The 9,378-nt window shown below is 39.5% G+C and overlaps 1 pseudogene; it reads left to right on the top strand.

Annotated features, from left to right (window-relative positions):
* The first annotated feature begins 7,119 nt into the window (after nt 1-7,119).
* LOC113601455 (Y-box-binding protein 1-like) lies at nt 7,120-7,895 on the top strand (annotated as a pseudogene).
* Nucleotides 7,896-9,378: the final 1,483 nt, after the last annotated feature.

Genomic DNA, 9,378 nt, shown 5'->3' with positions numbered 1-9,378 from the left:
CATGCAACCTTTAACAAGAAGTACAGTGGTGGGAATAATTGTTTTCAGGCATCCCTTCTATACAAGCCCTGGACCAAAACTTCCACACAACCAGGAAGTTATGATGGTTGTACTTCTTTCTTACGCCAACACTGATTTGTCATGGAGTCTTTCCTAGAATTACAGAGATTTGATGGGATATTAGAAAGAGAAGTGTGGAAACCCACAAAGAAACCTAAATGATACCTCTCTGACCTTATCTACTACCACCCTCCCCTTCATTCACTCAGTTCCAATTACATGGACTCCTTGCTATTCCTCAAACGCTTGGAGCACATTCCCACCTGATAGCCTTTGCACTGGTTGCTTCCTCAGCTGGGAACCTCTTCCCCTAGATCCCATAGTCAATTCTCCCATTCCCTTAGTGCCTTTCCTCAAATATCACCTTCTCACTAAGGCTTATGCTGATGACCCTATAGAAAACTGGAACTCACCCAGAATCCCCAGCATGCCTGATCCTATTTACCCTGATCTACTTTTTTATTTTTTGAAAGCATTGATCAACTTCTAACATACTATATGAATGATCTACTTAATTAGTCTATTGTTTCTTATTGTCCATCTCCTGCTCCTAGAATGTCAATTCCATGAGGGCAGGAACTTTTGTATGTTTTGTTCAATGAAGTATCCAAAGTATCTGGAAAATTATATAGGACATAGTATTAGTTCAATAAATACTTTTGAGTGATTATAACCTCTCCAATATTTTAACTTAGTCCTTTAGGAATTGATCATTAGAAATGAACTTACTGGGGTACACGGGTAACTTAGTTGGTTAAGCAGCCAACTCTTGATTTTAGCTCAGGTCATGATCTCACAGTTCATGAGTTCAAGCCCCATGTTGGGCTCTGTGTTCGCTGTGTGGAGCCTACTCCAAATCTCCCTCATTCTGGCCCTCCCCCCACTCTGTCTTTCAAAAATAAATAAATATTAACAAAAACGTTTTTAAAAAAAGAAACGAATTTGCTAGCTTAAAGATTATGACTCAAAATAGTGTTGCCAAACTGCTTTCCGTAATGTTTGCAGGGTTAAGTAATTCACTCATGGTCACTCGGTTAGCAGTTGGTTGAAATGGGATTTGAACCTTTCAAGGCCTACACTCTCAACCACTGTGTCATGCTACGTAGAAGAGATTGAACCAATAAACATCAAGGGGTCTTTAAAGAACAAGAAGTTACAACTATGCACCCCTTGAAGGGAGGGAAATATCTCATTCATTTTTGTATCCACATAGCAAAGTACCTGGCACAAAAGAGGAACTCACTAAATACTTGTTGAATCAATTGACGAAAAAATACTTTTAAAAAGCAACATTGCACATAATAAACATGAAAAGTCTCAAAATTTAGGGGGAAGTTGATCTGTGCATTAAAATCATTGCCCAGGTTTTTAAAGAAGTCAGTAGAAACCTTATCAACAAAGGGACAATTGAACTAAAAGGATCAGAATCCCCACTGGACATCAATAGTGTGTACATTAATGTGTATTGTGTACACTGGGATTCTTCATGAAAGACTAAAGGACATTGAAAATCTGTGCCTTTCTGCCCTTTGCTCTTTCCTCGTACCTTTCACTCAAGGGCTGGGCAATGCCCACAGCAGCTTCACAAAGTAGATAGTAACAACTTGCCCCTTTTTGAAATCACTGCTCTGAAAAGCATAGTGATTTGCTGGGGATCCAACGTGATGAGCAGCAGAGTTGAATCCTTTACCTCCTAACTCCTTAATTTCGGCCTCGTCATCTCTGCCATTTCCTCAGAGACACCCCAAGTCTTTTCTCTCTGTTTCCATCTGACTGCTATTTCAGGACTGCAGGCTCAGACCTTGGCAAAGACACGCTTAGAGAAGGCTCCTTTCGCTGAGAGGAACCTGAGTTTTCATCTTACTAGACCATCACCATTTCAGCCTCAAATGGATTTGATCTTGAGCTACCAAAATCTTTTTTTTTTTAATTTAATTTATTTTTGATAGAAAGAGCATGAGCAGGGAGGGGCAGAGAGAAAGAGGGAGACACAGAATCCGAAGCAGGCTCTAGGCTCTGCACTGTCAGCACAGAGCCCAATGCAGGGCTCAAACTCATGAACCGTGAGATCATGACCTGAACCAAAGTTGGACACTTAACTGACTGAGCCACCCAGGTGCCCCCGAGCTGCCAAAATCTTGCTTAGAGGGATCTTGTAGGAGGGAACTCCTTGGCTGTGTCAACTGAATGCCAGGGGCTTAAACCCTAAAGAAGGGACAAGGTAGAAGCTCTTGGAACACACTGAAGTATGACAGCTTTATTTCTCTAATAAAATGGAATATGGTTAAGTTTCAGAGATACTTTATGGCTCGCCCTACCTTCGCATGGCAGATCAGAATTCTGTCCCAAGTCTCCTGCCCTTAGATTTTTCCACTACTCGGCAGTTGCCTCTAGAGAGCTGAGGTAGATTAACTCCTAAATCTCTTTCAGTACATTGTACTTAGTTTTTATTTTTAAGATTTTGTTCTTTGGAGTTTATCATAGTATTTATTTTTTTTAAGATTTGATTCTTCATAGTATATTATGATCTTATCTACTTGGTTGCCAACCAAAACAGGAAAGAAACCTCTGAGAAAAAAAGTTGCTCTGAGGTTTTTAAAGGTGGAGAACCAAATGGTGTCTTCTTCCCTGCATACAGAGAAAGCACTCAACAGTGCTTCCCCCATAGGTTACAGGTTTACACAATCTGTACACAGAGTTACGTCCCAGTGAGTGGCACTGGATTGGGAAGCCGAAGGGGAGCAGAGCTCTCATGCTTCAGCTGTACTCTTCCATTTCTTCTCCAGAACAGCCCAAATCTAATATGTATGCTGACTTTCAGAGCACCAGAAAGATAGGCTTTCTCTGGTGGTAATGAGGACTCTGTCGCTTACACAAACAAGCAAAGACTGAATGACCATCTGCCAGTAGAAGAGACTCATTCTTTCTTTGAAAGATTGTATCATATTCAACATTCATTCCACAAACATTTGTGAATGCCTAGCAGGCACTGTGCTAGGCAGAGGGAAGTAATGGTCTAAATCCCTCTCAATCCCAATGGCTTTTTGATGACTAGAAAGAAGGAACAGGTGCTGTGGCAAAATCTAAAAGGTGACAAGTCATAATCCTAGACATTTTGAAGAACCTTGGAGGGTGTATGTATTTGTGGCGTTGAGGGTGCCTTTGTAGAAAGCAACACAATGAAAAAATATACTGAGTCCTGAGACTGAAGAGAGATTAAAATAATTGTCATAAATTAAGAGTCCTTCTACTAGATGTATAAATACCACACCAAGTAAAGAGGTGGTAAAACTCACCAATTCTCTCCAATTACACAGGGGTGATTTGGCTGGCTCTTATAATGTTCTTTCTTCCATTTCTTCCATAATCCCTTCTGAAATGAAACAGAAAGAAAACAAACTGATTTGGTCATTAGCAGCTGGTTATCTGTTTAAATAGTCTCACCCTTTTAATGTTGGTCTCTGGATTTTTTTTAATCTCTTTCCTTCTCTGTAAATTTTGCATTTGTCCTTTTCAATACTTCTTCCTTCTTCTAACCAAGTATGGTAGAACTAAGCCTACTTGACCTTGCCACTTTAATCAGTAACTACCATGGGCACCATTAGAACTATATTTGAACAGGTTCCAAAATCTGCCACTCAAAACCATTCCTTCATTCAACAAACAGTTTTATGGAAGGAAAGTACTTATTTTTTGTTAATATAAATAAATTGTATACTTTATGAGATATAAGCTAATATGAATTTAAAGCTTAAAATTTTTTATCAAGAAAATATAAGTGTTTTGATCATGGTACTCATGTCACAATGTACACATACATCAAATCATCACATTGTCACTTCAAGTGTATGTAATCTTTACTTGTCTGTCAATTACACCTCAATAAACCTGGGGGGCAGGGGAAAGAAAATAGAAAAGTTTCTGTGGAGTTGTGTCAAGTCAAAACCAGTTAGTCTTAGGTTCTATTGTTGTCCTGCTGAACTAACAAGCATTATTGAGTAAAGACCTATTTTGTGAAATAATATATCTAAAAATTTGAATTCTGGGGTGCCTGGCTGGCTCAGTCAGTAGAGTATGTGACTCTTAATGTCACGATCATGAATTCAAGCCCCGTGTTCCTCATGAAGCCTAAGAAAAAGAAGAAAGAAAGAAAGAAAGAAAGAAAGAAAGAAAGAAAGAAAGAAAGAAAGAAAGAAAGAAAACTAATAATAATTTTAAAAATTAGAATTCTGCTCTTTTTTTTCACTCCTTTAACAAACTGATCTATCATAATCCTGGGTACACTTACACAGGTCACTTGACTTTATTTTTGTTATCTGGAACATAGGTACTAATTTGATCCCTTTAATTATTGCGATAGTTAATTTTATATGTCAACTTGGCTAAACCATGGTACCCACTGTATGATCAAATACAGGTCTAGATGTTATTGAGACGGCATATTTCAAATGTGGTTACCATTTAAATCAGTAGACTTTAAGTAGATTACCTTCCATAATTGGGTGTGCCTCATGCAATCAGTGGAAACCCTTTAAAGAAAAGACTGAAATCCCCAGAAAAAGGAATTCTGCTTCCAGACTCAAGGCTGCAAGACTGACGCCTGCCATTTTCCAGCCTGCTGATCTGCCATGCACACTTCAGATTTGCCAGGTCCCACAATCTCATGAGCCAATTCCTTAAAATAAATCTCTGTCTCTGTCTCTCTCTCTCATTCTCTCTCTCTCTCTCTCTCTCTCTCTCTCTCTCTCTCTATATATATATATATATATATATATATATACATACAATTTAGTTTGATGATAGATGATAGATCAATTGATCGATAGATAAATAGGTAGGTAGGTAGATAGATATCCTATTAGTTATGTTTTTCTGGACAACCCTGACTAATACAATGACCTCCCTTGTAATTGTCTTAAAGATGAGAATGTGGTTTAGGTTTAGGAAAGGTTACATATATAGGAAGACCATTATACCTTTATCACTCCCAGGAGATAAACTTCTCCTGAAGATCTTATTATATTCTCTCTCCCTCCCTCAACATCTATCTTACCTAAACAACAATAGTCATTATTACTTTACAAAGATGAGACAGATAGAGGGTAGGAAAACTCAGGGTCATCAAACCAAATCAATCAACCCACTTACTTTATGAAACTCTGACTCTCTTTAAAAGACCAAAGCAATATTCCTCAATGTATAATCAGTAACATTCATTCATAGTCTTATCTTGCTTGTTTGAAATAGATTTTCCACTGGCATTAAACACTTACCACCTACTCCAAAACCTCCTCATTATTCAGTTGTCCTCTTATACCCTGTTACAGAAGCCCAGGATGGAAAATCCTAGAGCACAAAATTTTACACAGGGTGGATTTCAGGCTTGAAAGCTTTGGGATTTTTATCTGTCAGACATAGGACTTTGAGGTGCTCATTGGATGACTATAATTGAACTTGCCATCAATGAATACTCAGGGGAACTATTATAAGTTTTCCATTTCAATGAATTTCTTGTTATTAGTCTCATTCATTTAGCAGTTTAATAAGTGGACAATAAAACCACCAGCCTCCAAATGTTGAAGAGTGCCAAACTTCTGGCAATTAGTATGACATCAGTTTGTTTAGCCATCGTACTAATGATTGCAATACACATCAGAGATTCAAAGTCCACTGACAAATGAACCTCACCCATGAATACTAAATAAATTAGTATCAATCCATGGGCTCCCAAAATACCCAATATGCAGCCTGGAACTCACTTAGTTTCCAGAAATAACTGACTCAACACCTCCTCATTTGTCTTTTCTATTACTTGAGTAAAAAAGTCAAAGCAAAAAAAATACAATCTGCTCTGTACAGATTATCCACATAAGATAACCTCTTTATGTAAGGCAAAAATATCAAGATGTTTGGAACCAGCTAGTTTTTAAATCTCCTTAAAAGATTTTTGACTACCTAAAGGAAAAACAATAATGCATGGTGGAATTTATAATATGCAGAAATAAAATATACAAAAATAATAACAAAAAAGGCTGGGAGGAGGAAAATGGAAGCTTGGAAGATTCTTATGTTATACAGGCAGTGGTATAATATTATTTTATAATATACTGCTTTAAAGAGTATTCTCTAAATGCTAGAGAAACAGTAAAATAAAGTGGTATAGTTAATAATGTAATAGTAGAGATGAAATAAAATATTTTTAAAAACTGAGTTAATCCAGGGCACCCGGGTGGCTCAGTCAGTTAAGCATCCAACTTCGGCTCAGGGCATGATCTCGCTGTTCATGAGTTCGAGCCCCGTGTTGGGCTCTGTGCTGACGACTCAGAGCCTGGAGCCTGCTTCAGATTCTGTGTCCCCCTCTGTCTCCACCCCACTCCTGCTTGTTCTCTGTCTCTGTCTTTCAAAAATGAATAACCATTAAAAAAAAATCTCACTTAATCTAAATGATAAAAAGAAAAAGAACATAAGAAAAATTAGGTTGGAAAACAAATAGCAAAACGGTAGATTTAAACCAAACCCCATCAATAATCACATTAAATGTAAACGGTCTACCTTATATCTAGAATATGTAAACAACTCTTACAACTCAACAATAAAAAGACAAATAACCAACCTGAGAATGGGCAAAGGATTTAAATTGACATTTTCCCAAAGAAGATACACAAATGGCCAATAAGCCCATGAAAAATTTTTCAACATTATTATCCTTCGGGGAAATGCAAATCAAAGCCACAACAAGATACCACTTCACATGCACTAGGATGACTATAGTCAAGAGACAGAAAATGACAAGTGTCACAAAGGATGTAGAGAAATTAGAACCCCTAGTAATAATTGGTAGGACTATAAAATGATGCAGGCATTTTGGAAAATAATTCGGCAGCTCTTCAAAATGCTAAAGACAGACCTATCATAACCCAGCAGATCCACTCCTACACCCAAGAGAACTGAAAACATATGTCCACACAAAAATTTGTACATATTCATTGCAGCATCATTCATGCCATCCAAAAAGTGGAAACAACTAAAATGTCTATCAATTGACAGAAGGTTAAAAAAATGCGGTATGTTCATAAAATGGAATATTATTCAGTAATAAGAAAGGAATGAGGTACTGATAGGTGATACAACATGTATCCACCTTTTGCAGTGTAGGAGATGAAGAGACTATGAAGTTTGATGACGTTGAGGAGAAAAGAATACCGAGGCAACAAATGTCATGGGCGCTGGCAGAGTTCCATCATCGCAAAGTCAGTAAACACACAGCAGGCTCTAACCATTTACAGATGCTTCGCCATTACCAGAATCACCAGAACAGTGAGAGTAGGAAAAAGAACAAGGGATGGGTGAGTGCTCCCGAAGTCCAGGCCCAGAAGCACCACCCCTACCTCAGGCCATGGGTGTCACCTTACTATATGTGTAGATTCCATGGGCCTTGACCGGACGATTCCAACGCTCTGGTGCAGGAAGTGATGGAGGATACTGACAACCGGGGTGCAGGACAGCAACGTGGACCAGTAAGACAGAATGTGAATCAGACCTATAGACCATAATTCTTCAGGGCCCCTCTTCACCAAACACAGCCTAGTGAGGACAGCAACGAAAGGGAGATGAGAGCCACGGTCAGCAGCCATATCGGGGTCGGTACCACAACTTCAGTTACCTCCTCAGATGCCCAGAAAACCCTAAACCACAACATGGCAAAGAGACAAAAGCAGTTGATCCACCAGCTGGAAATTCATCTGTTCCTGAGGCTGAGCAAGGTAGCACTGAGCAAAAGCCAGCTTAGGACCTCTGCCAAAATCTAGTTTACTCATCTAACCAAAAGAAATGAATATAAAATTCCAGTAAGAAGAAATTTATAAAATATTGGAGCTGATGCTGTAAGTGCTTGCTTTTTTGTCCATGGACCAGATAACTAGAACTATCTGCATTATTTGTGCAGCTTGGGGTTTTTAATATTTTTACCTAAAGCCCTTTACCCTATCTTTTGGGTAATGACAAACAAGTTTTTTTGTTTTTTTTTTTTTTAATGCCTGGTTTTTCTCAATACATCTTTAAAGGTTTTTAAATTGTGGGGTGCCTGGGTGGCTCAGTCAGTTAAGCATCTGACTTCGGCTTGGGTCATGATCTCACCGCTTGTGGGTTCGAGCCCCGTGTTAGGCTCTGTGCTGACAGCTCAGAGCCTGGAGCCTGCTTCGGATTCTGTGTCTCCCTCTCTCTCTCTCTCTCTGCCCCTCCCCTGCTTGCGCGCTCTCTCTCTCTCTCTCTCTCTCTCTCTCTCTCTCTCTCTCAAAAAATAAACATTAAAAAAAAATTTAAAGATTTTTAAATTGTTTCTTATCTGGCCAAGTTGAAATGACTAGGAATCTCACTTTGACTCTGTAACAAAAGTTTGTAACTTGATTTTTTAAGTTAATTGTAATATTGTGATTTATATTAAGAAATACATATTTGGGGGGCGCCTGGGTGGCGCAGTCGGTTAAGCGTCCGACTTCAGCCAGGTCACGATCTTGCGATCCGTGAGTTCGAGCCCCGCGTCGGGCTATGGGCTGATGGCTCAGAGCCTGCAGCCTGCTTCCGATTCTGTGTCTCCCTCTCTCTCTGCCCCTCCCCCGTTCATGCTCTGTCTCTCTCTGTCCCAAAAATAAATAAACGTTGAAAAAAAATTTTTTTTAAAGAAATACATATTTGGTCTTCAACCCCTTTCCAAGCACAGAGCTCCAAAAATCCTAGGAATTTCCTAAGTGATGAGAACGATAAAGGTGTCTTTTTTATGTTACTAAGGTAACTTTGAAAGCACCGAAGGAGAGGGGAGGTTGCCAGGAGAACCAACCTTGGTTTTTTTGTTTGTTTGTTTCTTAAAGTTTATTTATTTATTTTTGAGAGAGAGAGAGAGAGAGAGAGCATGAGCTGGGGAGGGACAGAGAGAGAAGGAGAGAAAGAATCCCAAGCAGACTCCATATTGTCAGTGCAGAGCCTGACTCCGAGCTCAATCCCATAAGATCGGGCCCTGAGCCAAAACCAGTCTGACACTTAACTGACTGAGCCACCCAGGCGCCCCAGGAAAACCGACTTTGTAATTAAAGATTTGGAACTTTCAGTACCACTCCCTGACCCCTGGGGAGTGGAAAGGGGCTGGAGGAGCAGGAGCAGGGAAGGGACAGAGAGAGAGGGAGACACAGAATCCAAAGCAGGCTCCAGGATCTGAGCTGTCAGCACAGAGCCTAACACAGGGCTCAAACTCGTGAACCATGAGATCATGACCTGACCAAAGTCAGACACTTACCCAACTGAGCCACTCAGTCACCCCTCAAG

Source organism: Acinonyx jubatus, chromosome B3 (assembly GCF_027475565.1).
Source record: "Acinonyx jubatus isolate Ajub_Pintada_27869175 chromosome B3, VMU_Ajub_asm_v1.0, whole genome shotgun sequence".
Taxonomy (NCBI): Eukaryota; Metazoa; Chordata; class Mammalia; order Carnivora; family Felidae; genus Acinonyx; species Acinonyx jubatus.
Note: the sequence above shows the minus strand (reverse complement) of the source record. Positions and strands in the feature narration are given on the sequence as shown.